The sequence below is a fragment of the Dendropsophus ebraccatus genome, chromosome 13, assembly GCF_027789765.1.
Source record: "Dendropsophus ebraccatus isolate aDenEbr1 chromosome 13, aDenEbr1.pat, whole genome shotgun sequence".
In the NCBI taxonomy this organism is placed as follows: Eukaryota; Metazoa; Chordata; class Amphibia; order Anura; family Hylidae; genus Dendropsophus; species Dendropsophus ebraccatus.
The window spans coordinates 65,250,544-65,268,129 of record NC_091466.1 but is presented as its reverse complement, the minus strand read 5'-3'; the positions used below and the strand labels follow the sequence as shown (position 1 = coordinate 65,268,129).

At 44.9% G+C, this 17,586-nt stretch overlaps 1 long non-coding RNA gene across 1 annotated transcript in view; it reads left to right on the top strand.

The window, feature by feature from the left end:
• LOC138771495 (uncharacterized) overlaps positions 1-13,797 on the top strand; it is a 36,599-nt gene extending 22,802 nt beyond the window's left edge. The window contains exons 2-3 of the long non-coding RNA XR_011359629.1: positions 11,750-11,834; positions 13,678-13,797. This is a non-coding gene — a long non-coding RNA (uncharacterized lncRNA). The remainder of the gene's footprint in view (positions 1-11,749; positions 11,835-13,677) is intronic.
• The last annotated feature ends 3,789 nt before the right edge of the window (positions 13,798-17,586 follow it).

Here is a 17,586-nt window from a genome sequence, read left to right as displayed (position 1 = left end):
AACTGTACGGTACAGAAATGTGCCTTGTGTGGGGGTGTAGGCCATCATGCTGCATCTTGTGCGGAGATTAGGTGTCACCTGTGTGGTGACTTAGGTCACCCTTTCAGTCGTTGTCCTCGTTCCTTTGCCAATGCGGTCTTGGCCCCGGCGGGTAAAGGCCGAGAGCTGGAATCTGCTGGGGAGGGGACTAGCAGGGGTGAAGGATCTGAGGGGCCAGTGAGGAATAGCAAGAAGACGACGCCAGCGAGACTGAGACGTCTTGATAAGCGCCAAAAGGAGAGGGCCATGGGGGAATCCCAAGTTACTGGGAGAACCTCTGGTCCTGTCCCAGAGGCCAATCATGCTGCTGAGGCCCTGACGGATGATGAACTGAATGAGGAGGTCAGGAGGTTGCGTAGAGAGGAAGGTGCTGTCACCCCTGAGTCGTCCCAGTGTGGGAGCGCGAATGAGGATGACGGGCAGGGATGGCAGGAGAAGAAACGTAAGCGGGGTACAAGTAAAAAAAGGGAGATTTGAGATCTTCTCCTACCCTGGACCAGGTGCCAAAGGAAGGTGAGACTTGCTCCCCTCTGATCGGTCTTTCCAATCAGTTCCAAGCCCTCGACAACATCTCTTCCTCTCTAAAGGAGGAAGCTGAGGGTGAGGTTCTGAAGGTGGCGGCAAAGCCTCCAGGGGGTGCCGAGTCTTTTTCTCCTGGGGAGGTTATGTCCTCAGGCGAGGGGACTGGCCCAGAGCCTGGGGACGAGGATGGTAATATTGATAAGCCTGGTGATATGGACACTTCAGTATCACTAAAAAGGGTTAAGAGTTCTTCTGACGTGGAGTGTGAGGAGGGTAAGAAGGGGGTTGGGAAGAAGAAAGCCATTGAACTCAATCACCCATGATGGCGGCACCCTCTCCGTTGACGCTGGCTTCCATTAATGTAGCCAGCATTAAGTCAGATACGGCTAGATTTGCGGCCTATGATTATTTTGCCCATGTTAATGCTGACATTTTCTTTTTGCAGGAGACCAGGCTAATAGACATGTCATCTATATTTAAAGCCAGAAGGGAATGAAGGAATGGGCCCTCCTACTGGTCTCTTGCGGCCGAGCCGTATAGCGGGGTGGCGGTCATTTTTGCCGCACCGGTAGAATGCCGACGGGTTATTGAGTTAGAAATGGGGAGGTGCCTGATTCTAGATGTCCTCATGAAGGGACAAGAACTTCGCCTTATTAACATCTATGGTCCACAGTCCAAGTGGGATCGGAAATGTCTCTTTATGAGGATCAAGCCCTATCTTTTTACAAGTCGGCAGGTGGTCTTTGGAGGGGACTTCAATGCTGTCACGAGGCCCCAGGATAGGGGAGGTTCCAGAGACAAGCTGACTTATGATGGGGTCGCCCTGAATAGTATAGCTAGTGAGGCTCGCCTGGTGGATGTTCACATCCGGCATACACCAGGCCACGCGGGATTCACCTATCATAGGGGTAGTTGTAGGTCCAGGATAGACAGGTTTTATATAAAGGAGGAAGCCATCTCTTCAGCGGTTTCCGTTGTCGAGGTGGAGTTCTCCGACCACTGTTTAATTTTGTTTTCTCTGAATGTTACAGAGACCCCCCGGATGGGTAGAGGCTACTGGAAGCTCAACTCGTCTCTCTTGGAAGAAGCGGAAATAAGACAGTCCTTTGAGGATTTTCTTCAGAGCCAGGTACCATTGCTGGGCCTTTGTAGCAGTAAGTCAGAGTGGTGTTCAAAAAAAGGGTTGCGAGATTCTTCCGCCAGCTCTCGAGCCTCAGGAGTCTGGACAGGTATCGCCTGTACCAGGGCCTGAGGAAGAAACTTGAACGTCTTGTCTCGACTGGAGGTAGTCGTGATGATATCTCCAGAGTGAAAGCCTTGCTAATGAAGTGCCAGTACGATAGACACGCATCTTTGGTTTTTGAGAGGGATTACGGAAAGTACCGCTCGCCCGACCCTTACAGAAACTGCAAGATGTCAGTGAATAGTAAAATCGTCTCATGACTGATTGATAGTACAGGATCCCTGAAAAGGTCCAGATCAAGGATCCTGGAGGTCGTCAGATCATTTTACTCGCACCTCTTGGGAAGGAAGGATCTAGATCGGGATAGGGCCTCAGCTTTCTTGACTGAAACCGTCCCTGAACCAGGGGTAGACCCCTCTCTTGACGTTTTGACAGAGATGATCCAAGAAGAGGAAGTCAGGGTGGCTATTGATGGTCTTGCCCTCAAGAAGTCACCCGGTCCAGATGGCTTAACATCTGAGTTCTATAAGACCTTTAAGGACTCTTTGGTACCCCTTTTGACTGAGGTATTTAATGAGTGTCTCTCCTCGGGCACTCTGCCGAGGTCAATGAGAAGGTCAGCCTTGATCATCTTGTCAAAGGGTAAAGACCCGTCCCGCATTGAGAATTGGCGTCCCATAGCGCTACTCAATGTGGACAGGAAGATTCTGGCAAAAGTGCTGTTTAATCGGCTGGTGAAGTTTGCACCCCAGCTCCTTTCAGGGGCCCAGCATTGCTCTGATCCAGGCCGCAGTACCTTTCGTGCTGTGCTCGGTGTCCGGGAGGCTGTGGAGCAGGGTAGGGCAGGTCACTGGAAGGGGTACTTGCTGTCCTTGGATCAGGCAAAAGCGTTTGATCGGGTTAACCATGAGTACCTCTGGTCTGTTCTTCTGCCGGTGGGGGTTGTTGATTGGCTTAAGACCTTGTATGCAGGGGCAGAGAGTTTCCCGCTTGTGAATGGTTGGATTGGCCACTCTATTGAGGTTGGGTCTGGTGTCCGTCAGGGTTGCCCTTTGAGCCCACTGTTGTACGTGTTTGCAATTGATCCATTCCTTAGGAGGATTGATTGTGGACCGTTGGCAGGGGTGAGAATGGACCCTGCAGTCCCGGATTCCACTCTGAGGGTGGTAGCGTACGCCGATGATGTGACCATATTCGTCTCCTCGCAAGAGGAGGTGCAGTGTGTGATGTCAGAGGTGGAGCGCTACTCAGAGGCATCTGGGTCCAAGATCAACCAGGATAAGTGTGAGAGTCTCTGGCTGGGAGGTGGAGATCCTGGATTTGATCTCCCTGACACCCTTCCAGAGCCCCAGGAGTTTGCAAAAGTTCTCGGCATCGAATTCGGCCAAGGGGATTACCCCAAACTGGGACAGCAGGCTTAAGATCGCCGCTCAGAGGGTGGATCAGTGGAAGGGTTGGTCTTTGACCCTCAGGGAAAGGGTTAACCTGATCAAAACTTTCCTGCTCCATTTGCTGATATATCTGGGCAGTGTTTGCATTTTGCCAGAGCCGCTCTGGACTCGGGTCTACAGTGTGTTCTTCCAACTGTTATGGGGGAATAGACTGAACCTAGTCAAGAGGGAGGTTACTTACCATACGAGGAGACAAGGGGGGTTGTGTATGGTCAACCCCGTGGTGTTCCTTGTGAATACCTTTCTTTAGCCCAACATTGCAAACCTCTGGAAAGAGAGGGCTCCTCCGTGGGTATTCTCCTGTAGGGGATGGTTTTGGCCTTTCTTCCAGGAATGGGAGACAGGAGGGCAAGTGAAGGATCTCCGCACACCACACGGGCATCTTCCGGCTTATGCTACCCTGGTTCTGAAGGTCATTCGTCGGTGGGGTTTGGGGATGTGGGAGATTAGGACTCTGTCGAGGAAATTCCTTGACAATAGGGTCCTGTCATCCCATTTCCAAAAACCGCTGGCGCTCAAGGATTGCCCAAGCCGGGATCTGGAGGTTGGTTTGGGCCTATTGAATTCCATCAGGATCCCCTTGAAGTTTTGGGACTTGGCGTTGCTTCCATGGGAAACTGTATGTGAGGGACAATCTGAAGTGCAGGAGCTCTGAGGATCGGGGATGTCCCCGGGAGGAGTGTGGAGGCATGCTGGAAAGCATGGAGCATTTTCAGCTTCATTGTCCCTTTAATACAGAGGTTTACAACAGGGTGGGTGCTTCCATCGGGTGGCCCAGGTTGGCCCGCCTCTCCTATGCGGAATGGGCCTATGGAGCATTCAGAAACCTTGGTGGCTTGGACCGGAGCACTTTATTCCTAGTCAGCATAGTGGTCAGGTACCACACGTGGAGTGCACGGTGTTTAGTGTCGACGCAACGTAAAATCCTCCCTGTGGATGAGGTGGTTAGGGGCACACTCGGTGACCTGGTGAAGGTGCGTTCTTTGGAGTACGAGAGGCTGGGGGCTGGTAGGGCCTCTTGTCTTTGGAGGGGCTTTGCCTATAAGGTTCCTTAGCCTGCGTCTCCTCTCCTGGTGGTGGGCTGATGCTGGCACTTTAGGCTTTTGTTTTGTGCTGTAGCTGTATAGGAATATAGGGTTTGCAGGTACTGAACTTGGGCTTTCAGGCTGTGTGTGGGGCTGAGAAGCCCCACTATGGTTTGCTGTGTATGTTTGTGTATATTATTAGTGTGTATATTATTAGTGTGTTTATTTGTGTATATAGTTTGCATATTTTGTCTCCACCTGGGGTTGGGGTTTAGTGTTAGGTTGGGTGGTGGGTTATATGGGGGGAGGGGGTTTCTGGGGACTTTAGTATAAACAGAAAATCCTGGGCTAGTTCATGGACGTCTGTTATCATGTACTGGGGGCATGGGATGCGGGACCAGCTCAGGGCCCCCCCTCAAAAAAAATTATAAAAATGTTATGGTGTTTGGTGTAGGGCTCTATGTATATATTCAATTATGTATTTATTTGTGCATTTATTTAATTTTGTGGAAAGCAACCGGACCAGGGGGTTAGTGTACAGTTATGTTAGTTATTGTTAGTTAAGTTAAGTTTTATAGTGTTATTATTGTGGTGTTTGTGGGAAAGTCTAGTTTGCATGTGTGGGGGATAATACAGCGGTGCGTTTGGTGAGTGTGAGGCTGGACCAGCCAATACGCTTATGGACTTTTAATGCACTTGTATATATTGTACAGTTATGTTATTTATATTATTGGTTTGTTGTTATGTTTTATATTTTCAAATAAAAGATCTACAGGAGGTAACTCAGGATCAGTGCAGGATAAGTAATGTAATGTATGGACACAGTGACCCCACCAGCAGAATAGTGAGTGCAGCTCTGGAGTATAATACTAGATGGAACTCAGGATCAGTAATGTAATGTATTTACACAGTGACCCCACCAGCAGAATAGTGAGTGCAGCTCTGGGGTATAATACAGGATGTAACTCAGGATCAGCACAGGGTCAGTAATGTATGTACACAGTGACCGCACCAGCAGAATAGTGAGTGCAGCTCTGGGGTATAATACTGGATGGAACTCAGGATCAGTACAGGATAAGTAATGTAATGTATGTATGTACACAGTGACCCCACCAGCAGAATAGTGAGTGCAGTTCTGGGGTATAATACAGGATGTAACTCAGGGTCAGTACAGGATCAGTAATGTATGTACACACACAATGACCGCACCAGCAGAATAGTGAGTGCAGCTCTGGAGTATAATACTGGATGGAACTCAGGAACAGTAAAGGATAAGTAATGTAATCGTATCCCCTAGCACAGGCATGTCCAAAGTCCGGCCGGAGGGCCATTTGCGGCCCCCGTTCCGAACGTTTACGGCCCCCCCAGGTATCCAGCTTGCTATTATCTGCCTGTGTTATAAAGCATATAGCATGTAGCATGTAAAATGGTCGGCCCTCGCACATGTTCACTTCATCAAATTTGGCACTCTTCGAAAAAAGTTTGGACATGCCTGCCCTAGCAGAATAGTGGATTGTCACATTGTTACTTCTTCGTACCTTGGTGGATGATTTATAACTTCTGCAGGTAACTTGTTGGCCTTATTCTTAATCTTTGGATTTTATGGGTTCCGTAGGACTACTCCATGGCCTTTGTGGTGTCATCAATCAAATACTAAGGTCATTGACCTTGGCTCTGGAGTGTAATTGCACTGTCAGTCACTCCTCATTCATGGTGACATCCAAATCCTAGCCTTCTCTACTAATAGTAGATACTCTTATAGGGGGATTTTTTCATAGTTTCCTATTGGAAAGCTATCCAGCTAAACTCTTTTTCTTTCAAATCAGCTGGTGTCAGAAAGTTATATAGATTTGTAATTTACTATTATTTAAAAATCTCAAGTCTTCTCATACTTATCAGCTGCTGTATGTCCTGCAGGAAGTGGTGTATTCTTTCCTGTCTGACACAGTGCTCTCTGCTGCCACCTCTGTCCATGTCAGGAACTGTCCAGAGCAGGAAAGATTTTCTATGGGGCTTTGCTACTGCTCTGGACAGTTCCTGACAATGACAGAGGTGGCAGCAGAGAGCACTGTGTCAGGCTGAAAAGAATACACCACTTCCTACAGGATATACAGCAGATGATTAGTACTGGAAGACTGGAGATTTTTAAATAGAAGTAAATTACAATTTTATATAACTTCCAGAAAACAGTTGATTTGAAAGAAAAACACAACCCCTTTAAGTATAGAAACTTGTCTTCTTTCTTCTTCATATACATTTAAATCTAAACTCCCAATTCTGCTGATTTCCTCTTACTGTTGCATTGTGGGACCTCTAAGAACCACAAAGAAATCAAGAGACTACATGAGGTGCATGCACAGTGGGTTGGGCTCAGCCTAAAGGATACCTATCACCACCTAGGTCTAGGCTCTCCAACTGTTGCAAAACTACAACTCCCATCATGCCTGGATAGCCAAAGCTAAAGCTTTGGCTGTCCAGGCATGATGGGAGTTGTAGTTTTGCAACAGCTGGAGAGCCAGGGTTACCTGTCCCTGGTCTAAGCATTCAGACCATGAGCCATAATGAGAACAAATGGGGGAAGAGGTGCACAGCAGCTCCCTTTCTGTGTGAGCGAGACAATCCCATAGACCTACATTATGTGGCCTAGAGCCGGGAGAGAACACACTAAGAACGGACTTTGTTCTCCCGTCTGATCACTTGCACCTTGACCAATAAAAAAATGATATCTTCATAACGTATCAAAAGTCTTATTTTTTTTCCCCCGCATTTACTTTGACTAATAGAGCAATGTCCAGAGCAGACAATCTCCTTTACAATCTCCTTATGTGCCTTAATACAGGGATGGGGAACCTTCCTTCCACCCGCTGGCTATTGCAAAACTTATTTCTATCATGCCTGGACAGCCAAAGCTTTAGGCTGGATTCACACTATGTTTTTGCAGCCGTTTTTTTTTTTTTTTTTCTCCATCCGTTTTTAATAAAAAAAATTTATAAATATATGGATGAACAAGCGAATTGAAACACTGACACATTTGTGTACATCCACTATTATCCTTCTTTCCATTCTTTTCCATAAAAAAAAAGATCAAAATGCGTTTTTTTTGTTGTTTTTTTTACGCACACAAAAATTCAGTAGACCACATTTTTGTATGTTAAAAAAAAACGATTGTTTTTTTTGTTGTTTTTTTTTTTTAGATTAGGGAAGTCGATGGAAAATTGGATCGAACGGATGCACACAAATACACAAATTGCAAAAACCGGTGGAAAAAAATGAAAAACATACATTTGTGTACATCCATTTTTATCCGTTTTTTCATTGACTTACATTGTTAAAAAGAAAAAAAGATCAAAATTAGTAATGAGCGAATACTGTTCGATCAAATAGATATTCGATCGAATAGTGAGATATTCGAATATTTGATAGTCGTATGAATATCCCGCGAATATTCGACAAATATTCTATAAGCGTTCAAATCCCCCAGCTTCCGGTTTTACCCTCCAAATGGTCAAATAGATGTTTTTTACTAATCAAATACTTGTTCCCATAGACTTTAATGGGATCGAATATTCGAAAATTCATGAGATATTCGTACGAATATCGAATATTCAAATATCTCACTATTTGCTCATCACTAATCAAAATGCATCCATTTTTTTAATGTACACAAAAATTCTGTTGACCTCATTCTTGTGTATGTTTAAAAAAAAAACATATTAAAAAAAAAATATGATAAAAAACTGATTGCAAAAATGTAGTGTGAACCCAGTCCTAGCTGCTCCGGTATGATAGGAATTGTATTGAAGCACCAAAGGTGTCCCATCCCCGCCTTAACATGCCTAAAGGAAAACACATAAAATCCTTAAAAAATCTAATAAAAAAAAAAACTGCTGTTTTTTCAATGTATTTTTACAAACTTCCAGAGCAACAAGAGGGATGCAGACTATCTTTGATTCCTTTGCACAGCACATCGGTAATGTGCAGCCTATGAGGCTCGCTAAATCAAAGATACATAGACTTTCACGAGATCAATACTGCGCCGAGTCCTCACTCTTTCATTGTGCTTTGGTGACCTTAAGATGTCATAAATGATTTATAGTGAATTCACTGTTCAATGGTGGAAATCACTAGTTCATTATGAGTTGTCAATCCATCGTCTTTGTTGTGGAAGACATCTCCACAAAGCTGAGGATCCATTAGACGATTGAAGATTTAGCTCTCATATGAATGAAGCTTATCTGCAGGGAACATATTCAGAATTCTAACAAGAAGGCAGAGTTACTTAAAGGGAAGGACTCCTGGATTTAAATGGAGGCTTCTCAATAGAGGTGGAAGGCTGGAGAGGATTATAAAACATGGGCTTATTATGTTTTTTCTGTTTACCGGTGACGGCCACATTAGTGACACACACTTTCATTCTGTACTGTCTGTATAGATAGCACGGCAAGGGGTGCACTTTAGGAATAAAAATAAATGAATGAAAAGAGCCCATAGATGCGTGCAAAAATAGATGGGGTATATATCCTACCCCAGAGACCTGGGAGTGATAGGGAAGCAGGATACATAGGATTATGTGTGTAGCAAATAGTGCTGCTAACCCGCCTACAGCAATACAATGTAATTGTCATCTGTTGTTACTAATGAGAAGACTCTGCTGACTTCTCCTTCTAATGATGAAATGACTGCTGACTCCACCCTCTAATGATAATGAAATTACTCTGCTGACCCCCCTCTAATGATAACGAGATAACTCTGCCGACCCCGCCCTTTAATGATGAGATTACTCTTCTGACCCCGCCCCCTACCGCTAATAAGATGACTCTGTTGACACCACCCTCTAATAATAAAGAGATGACTCTGCTGAGCCCCCTCTAATGATAATGAAATTACTCTGCTGATCCCGCCCTCTAATGCTAATGAGATGACCCTGCTCTCTAATGCTAATGAGATGACCCTGCCCTCTAATACTAATGAGATGACCCTGCCAACCCTGCCCTCTAATGATAATAGGATAACTCTGCTGATCCCGCCCTCTAATGCTAATGAGATGACCCTGCTGATCCTGCCCTCTAATGCTAATGAGAAGACCCTGCCCTCTAATACTAATGAGATGACCCTGCCGACCCTGCCCTCTAATGATAATAGGATTACTCTGCTGACCCTGCCCTCTAATAATATGACTCTGCTGACTCCACCCTCTTATAATGATATTACTCTGCTTTCCCCGCCCTATAATTATATGACTCTGATGACCCCCGCCTTTTAATTATAATATGACTCTGATGACCCCGCCCTATAATGATAATGAGATGACAATAATGACCTCACCTTCTAATGATGAGATGACTCTGACCCCGCCTTCTAAATATAATATGACTCTGATGACCCCGCCCTCTAATGATAATGAGATGACTCTGATGACCCCGCCCTATAATGATAATGAGATGACAATAATGACCTCACCTTCTAATGATGAGATGACTCTGACCCCGCCTTCTAAATATAATATGACTCTGATGACCCCGCCCTCTAATGATAATGAGATGACTCTGATGACCCCACCTTCTAACGATAATGAGATGACTCTGCTGACCCCGCCCTAAAATGATAATGAGCTGACTCTGACTCCTCCCTCTAATGATAATGAGATGACTCTGATGACCCCACCTTCTAATGACAATGAGATGACTCTGCTGACCCCGCCCTATAATGATAAAGAGATGACTCTGCTGACCCCTCTTTCTAATGATAATGAGATTACACTACTAACCCCTCTATCTAATAATGCAATGACTCTGCTGACCCTGCCCTATGATGATAATGAGATGACCCTGATAATTCCTTCCTCTAATGATGAGATGACTCTGCTGACTCCGTCCTCTAATGATAATGAGATGACCCTGATAATTCCTTCCTCTAATGATAATGAGATGACTCTGTTGACCCCGCCCTCTAATGATAATGAGATGACTCTGTTGACCCCGCCCTCTAATGATAATGAGATGACTCTGATGACCCCTTCCTCTAATGATAATGAGATGACTCTGATAATTCCTTCCTCTAATGATAATGAGACGACTGCTTACCCCTCCCTCTAATAATAATGAAATGACTCTACTGACCCCGCCCTCTAATAATAATGAAATGACTCTACTGACCCCGCCCTCTAATGATAATGAGATGACTCTGCTGACCCCACCCTCTAATGATAATGAGATGACTCTACTGACCCCGCCCTCTAATGATAATGAGATGACTCTACTGACCCCGCCCTCTAATGATAATGAGATGACTCTGCTGACCCCACCCTCTAAAAATAACGGGATGACTCTACTGACTCACATCGTTAACAGTCACATAATATTTCCGTCAGTCTTTTTTTCAACCAAAACTAGAAGTAGAAATGACGGGGCAAAATTATAATAAAAAAATATATTCAGAGAGTTTTCAACTCACTTCTGATTTTGGTTGAAAAAAGACTAACCAAAAGACTGACTGAAATACTATGCATGACCATAGCCTTAGGGAGAATCCATGGACATTATGAAGGTGGTAACACTGTATCCTCACAGCACATAGATCCTACCTACCATACCTAATTCCAGCACTCAACATACCTTGCTTAGGAAATGCAATTACCCACTTCAATCACTACTACAATCAATTTCATGGAATCTTCTAGAGACTCACCCTCCTTCTTAAAGGGCACCATACCCTCACCGTTCACCTCCTTTTTCTTAACTGAATATTTTTGTATATCCTAGTATTTTTATATTTGGATATATTATAGACCTGGGGCTGCTGGGTAGAGGTACTTCAAGGGCAATAAATAATAAGAAGTAGAGAGCAGAATGAAGAACACAAGATCCAAAATGGATCCATTTTCCTCTTACTTGTCCACCTAAAAGCCCAGTCATTGAGGCTAACATCATTTCTCTTTGGCTTCGAGTTTTCAGATTGTCGTAAACGGGGCCGATTTTTCGGTCTCAATGTTTTCCGTCTTCCCCGGATCATACTTATTCCTCGTACGCGCTGCGTGGAGGCTCATAAATAATTGCAGTTTCTTATAAATAAAAAAGTTTAAAATAAAAAAGAAAAACAATAAGTACTTTTGATGTATCAGTTTCCATGGAAACCCCGCAATTAAATTCGTACTGAAAAGCAGAGTAAATTGGTCTTGTAGAAGCGCTTACCGAATTTCCACGTCTATTATGCCGCTAAATTATCTTCACCTTAGACATTAGACACTTCTGTACGGGTTTTAGCGTGCGCTTAATTTACTTAAAGTCAAGGTGAAGTTCGAGAAGAAAACTCAACAAAGCATGAACGGTAAATGTGAGCGGAGAACATGGCAGCATGGGGCTAAACGGTAATAGATCCTTAAGTGGCGTTCTCCATGGGAGGTGACATCTGTTCCACCTCAGCTTCTAAATTTCTAAAAAATTTAGAGGACAATGTAACAGTCAGGTTTTGTGTATAGTTGTAAGACATTGTTAAAATTGGAGTGATGTCATTCCTTCTGTTTCTTAAAGGGACAATATGCACAGATGGGCTGTCCTTTGCAGGTGTCCACGCTACAGAGCTGAGGAGAACAAAGAAGGCTCGGCACTGGAGCAGGTAAAGATTAGTGGAATTATTGTTTTTATTTGGTAGAGACTACTGATGAGCAGTTTTGCCAAATTGTTTGGGTTCGGCAACATTCTTTGAACCCAAAAAAATTGGCACTTCAATCCTGTCAACTGGAGAAGTTGGATGCTGCCCCAGGGAGTCCTGAAAAACATGGATACAACAGTAGACTGTATCCATGTTTTCTTGGTAGTCCTAGAATGGCATCCAACTTCTTCAGATGCCAGTAGTCAAATGCCTAGCCATCTGGTTTGGGGTACATTGGTGAACCTGAATAGATTGGCTAGTTCACTTAACACTAGTAGGGACCTAGTAGGGGCTTACTAGGTAGGGTGTTAACTTCCTACTGGGGGGCAACTACTTAAAGGTGTATTCCCATCCGTGTCTGTTATTCCCTACCTATAGAACCCCCTTACTGATCCTGAAAATGGCTTTTGCTCGATTCATTCTATACGGGACAGCTAAATGTTCAGCACTTAGAAATGTTTGACAGCCCTGTAAAGAATAAATTGAATGCAGGCAGCAGTGTCGGTGCCAGCATGCTGAGTCCTCCCTTCATTGTGGGGCAATTACGTCCCTGTTCTTGGGATTGGTGGGGTCCCGGCAGTCAAACTCCCAGCGAGATAAGCTCAGATTGGAATACCCCTTTAATAAAGGGTTCTTTACCTACCTAATGGGGTGGGGTTTTATCTAGTGGGGGCAGCTACCTAATGGGGGCTTACTTATCTATTGATGGGATTACCTACCTACTGGGGGATTTCACCTAATGGGAGGTGGAAGCCTCTGCCTATTTACCTACCTACCATGAACTACCTTGTGGTGGTCATGGCAGCGGTAATGGTGTGGCTGAATATTTTTTCCCTTGTAAAGCTGTGTGTAAACAGTATGGTAGTATTTAGGCACTGCAGTTGTAATATGTTGTTCTGTGTGTGCCTCTAGTGAACAATGTTGCATTTGCAGGCTGAGTGTGCATGGGGGGAACTACATTGCCTTCCTCCTGGTGCTGCCAAACTACACTACAACACTGACTTGGACTAGGGTCTGGACAGGAAGGTGAATCTCTACCTTAGTTTGAGATTTGGTAACCCCTCAGGACTAGTGTTGAGGCAAGAGGCTGAACTGTCCGGGTTTGGCAACATTCTCCAAAGCCAAACGTTCGGCATTTGACTCCCCATGGGGCCAGCAGTTGGATGCATCCCTAGGGCTGCCAGGAAAACAAAGATACAGCCCATGGCCATGTTCACATGGCTTAAGAGACTGGTCGTTCCGTGACCTGGTCGGGTCACGGAGCGGCCAGTCTCTGAAAAGATCATCCCGGCCGTTACTGCAGTACCAGCCAGATGATCTTTCGTCCCGCAGAGTTCTGATGCTGTAGCATCCATGCGTGCCCGCATCAGAAATCCCCACAGTGTGCATTGACATGGTTTTCTACGACCATTATTCACTGAATAGCGGCCGCAGAAAACTGAAATGTCAGTATACGCTCCAGACGGGATCCCATAGACACCCGGCCAACGTATTTTTTCGTCTTAACTACGGCCATAGAAATACAAAAAAATACGTTGGGTGAACATAGCCTATAGCTGTATCCATGTTTTTCAGGGCTCCCAACTTCTCTCCGATCAACACTAATCATGACCTTCTCCTTGAGCCGGGATCTTGGAAGAAAAGGAATATTTGCTTGATCTGGAGATGAGACAGAACCCATCATCTAGACTGGAGGGATTCCATAAAACTTCACCTTAGTTTAGGATCAACAACCCAAATCCTAAATCTGAGCCATATCGGAGCCTGATATACTGTGACCGATCCATCCATTTTCTATTGCACACAGCTTTATCTGCGCACAAACCTTGGCGTCTTCTCGATTTTGCGTCTTGAAATAAATATGATTTAGAAGAGCAGATTGTTGATTTCAAAGTGACTGTGATCATAAAGAAGCGGAGAAGAGGATATAAAGGTGCCGTCTCCCCGTAGGTATACAGTAAATTACCATGTGTTGCCTTCTCTTCTGTATGTAATGCTTTCCAGAAGAACATGTCACCCCCATCTCTGATCACCCGCCCCGATAGCACCGAAAAATTTCCCTTTGACTTAAATTGAAGTGGTTTCTATCCTGGAGAGGCGATAAAGAATCAGAGGGAAATAACACTCCGGCTCCAGTATGTTAATGTTTTTTTTTTCCTATGCTTTGCCATGTCACCGGTAATGTCACTTCATTTTGGTCGCTACAATCAGCCTCGTATCACATTATGTTGTGAGAATCTGTGTTTCTGTGAATAGAACGTGGCTGGAATGATAACAATGCATTGGCTATGAAGAAGGTTCTGTTGAGGTGAGGGGTCATGATGGCTCCCACCCATAAGCTTCAGCCCGTTCAGTCCCATCCACCCTTCTCAAAATGCAGATCCCACTCTCCCATTCATTGTTATAGGCTGCAGGCACTTCAGGCCCATGAGACACAGGACGTGATCGCCCTACTGGGCACAATATTATGACATCATTGCGCCTTTCTTGGGTATGCCGTCCCTGATGCTCACAGGCTACAGCCCTGAAGTAAGGGAGAGAGCATGCAGCATGGGAGCCTGAACTCGGTAGGTAGTAAGTAAACTATGTAGTAAGTTATTATATGGGGAGAACAGGGGCCATCATTACTATATGAGGGGCACAAGAAGCATTATTACTATATGGGGGCATTATTGTGCGGAGCATTATTACTATATTGGGAAAGAGGGGGCAAAGAGGGTATATTATCAATGAGTGGAGAGAATATGGGGCATTATTACTGGACAGTATTGTGGTGTCCCACCATGGGTGTTTCTTCTTTGAACACCTCTCGCAAAAGCCTGGTACTTCAAAAGTAAAATGTTGAAGAAGTATTGTACAAGTATTGCCGCTAGATGCCCCTGTCTATATGTTTCTGTATATATTGCACAGCTGTAGTCACCTAAGGGTTACTGAAGGGGCGTAACTACCACTGTAGCATCCATAGCAGCTGCTATAGGGCCTGCCACATAAGGGCACTGTAATCATTTGCAGCACCAGGTGGCCAATCAGGACTCCCCGGTTCTGCAAATGCCCCTTTAACTGAAAGTACTCCTGTCGAGCACTTGCAGTTGTGAAGTTATGACTAGATTTGACGGCTTAGTGGTCAGATAGGAAAGCAGGGAGGCCCCAATCAAAAGTTTGCTATGGGGCCCAGCCATTTCTAGTTGCGCCCCTGGGTTACTGTATTGTATTTGGGGATTCTGGACACCTATGACACCTGTTCTTTTTCTACCAATTTCTATTCTTCCTTCTCACACTCTCTTCTCCACCACTCACAGGAGCTGTTACACACCCTATAGGAAGTTGTCACATGGGGAGAGGAAGTGTAGACCCACACTTAGTCAGTTTTTTTTCTGTTTCTCAGTGGAGCAGGACACACAGATCAGGCATCCCTGCTGAGCTTAGCCAGGAGCCTTACTCTGCCAGGTTCCCTGTCCGAGACAGACCAGCTCTAGTGTACAGACACGTATGGAGAACACAGAGACTTTCTTTCTCAAAGTAACACGTATAGCCAAGATACAGTGCTAAACACTAAAGAAAAGTTGGAAAACACCCCAGCCAACACCATGAACATCTCTACACAGTGCAAGACAGTATCCTAAACTGAGGAACTGATCCAGATAGAGCAAAACAGCCATAGTCAAGGCCTACGTGCTCTATCTTGCAGCGCAGGTGACACAGGACACTATTAGGTCAACTCAGGTAACCAAGACTGGGGCTTGTGTTACCCTTGTAGGACGGGTAGCTCAACACTACTGGGCAAAAGGTGGTTTTAGCGACAAAACATGGGCACAAGTATTTTTATTCTTTCAAGTATTCTTCTTCTACTAAAAGTTCCGGCAGAGTACATTTCTAAATTGGGTTGGGACTCTCAAGATAAACTCCTCTCCACTTCTCTGAACTCTTTACTCTTCTCAGCACACAACCCGGTCCGCACTGCTATTCTACTCACTACCTCGCTGTCTCTCAGCACAGATCCAGTTGGAGCAGGTCTGTATCGGTCACATGGTATTCACCTGTATAATCAAAAAGTTGCCAGTAAAGAAAAGTTTATTTATTCTTCTGGGACTTAGTGATCATTGCACCAGCACCTACACACAAGCTACACCGTCCTTGGGTCGTCTACCCTTTCTGTGGGTGGTGGTATCCACAGTCCGGGTGGGTCATCTCTCCACTCTGGACCACCGTGATAAGCGCCCAAAGGACCCATCACAGGCAGGTCATCAACCATTGGGGAAAGATATAGCCAGCCACACATTAAAAGCAGGTATTCCACCACACCTGTGTGCTGAGTTAGCACTGGCGTCACAACAACACCCTTACTGGCTGCGCTAAACTCCACCAACCAACCACCACAGTAGTGGCGTCACACAGCACCACCCAACAAGTGACAGGTCGCAGCTGCTGCCCAGCAGCGGCAACCACATTATTACTATATGGAGGCAAAGGGGTCATCATTACTATATAGGGGGCATTATTACTATATGGAGACACAGGGGACATTATTACTATATGGGGCCACAAGGGTCATTATAACTGTATGGAGACACAGGAACATTATTACTATATGGGAGCATTACTACTATATGGGGGACAGGGACATTATTACTATATTGAGGAACAGGGGAGATCATTACAATATGGGGCACAGTGGGGGCATTATTACTATATAGGGCACAGTGGGGGCATTATTACTATATAGGAGAATTATGAATGAGTTGGAAGCACAAAAAGGCATTATTACAATATGGGAGTACATAGGGTATTATGAGAATATGGAAACAGTGAAGACTGAGCTGTAAGTGCTGTGTGTTAGTGTCTGAGTGAGAGGGAGGGGGAGGCCAGGAGGAATAACCGTTGGCTCATCTGACAGTTTTTGAAGCTTTATGTCTTCCTTTAAAGGAGCAAAAATGCTATTCACTGAGACCACTTGAAGAGTGAAGTTTAGGAAGGGCAGCCATGTCCCAGGGATAGAAGGACAGAGATCTCGGACCACCCTCTGCACTTATCACATTTAATTCTGCAATTTCCATCACAGGAACTGTCCAAAGCAGAAAAAATACACCACTTCCTGAAGGACATACGACAGCTGATAAGTAATGGAAGATTTCAGATTTTTAAATAGAAGCAATTTACAAATCTGTATAACTTGATTTGACAAAAATAACTTTTTGCTGGTGTTCCCCTCGAATGTTTTTTCATGACCGATTTCTAACACCCTTTCATCCCTTCTGCAGCTGGTTGCCCAGCACAGATCACACCAGTAACACCATATGCATGTTTAGCCATGTTTGTATGTATTCTGAGTAGGAAGCCATACTCCTCTAGTTGTAACTTATCAGGAAAAAAAGGATCAAGCAGTAGTAATTCCGCATGCCCGATCCTTCTCATCCCCGATGTCAGGAGTTCGGAGGCCAATATACACAGCAGATAATCTGCCAAGTCGTCATCTTCCCAGTTACATAGTAGCCTCCCCGCCTGCCTCGCTGTTCTGTATGCTCTCACCGTCCGGCATCTAGCTGCATACAAGGTAATTCTCCGTTAATTTTTAATTTGCAACATTTAAATAAGACCAAGTTGTACAAGGGTCATTTCTGGCTAGGAGTCACTGGAGCCTGGAAACATAATGAGGTTTTCTGTATGCTGCCCACTAATGAATTGAACATAATCATGTCATGGCGGGATTTTTGAGGTG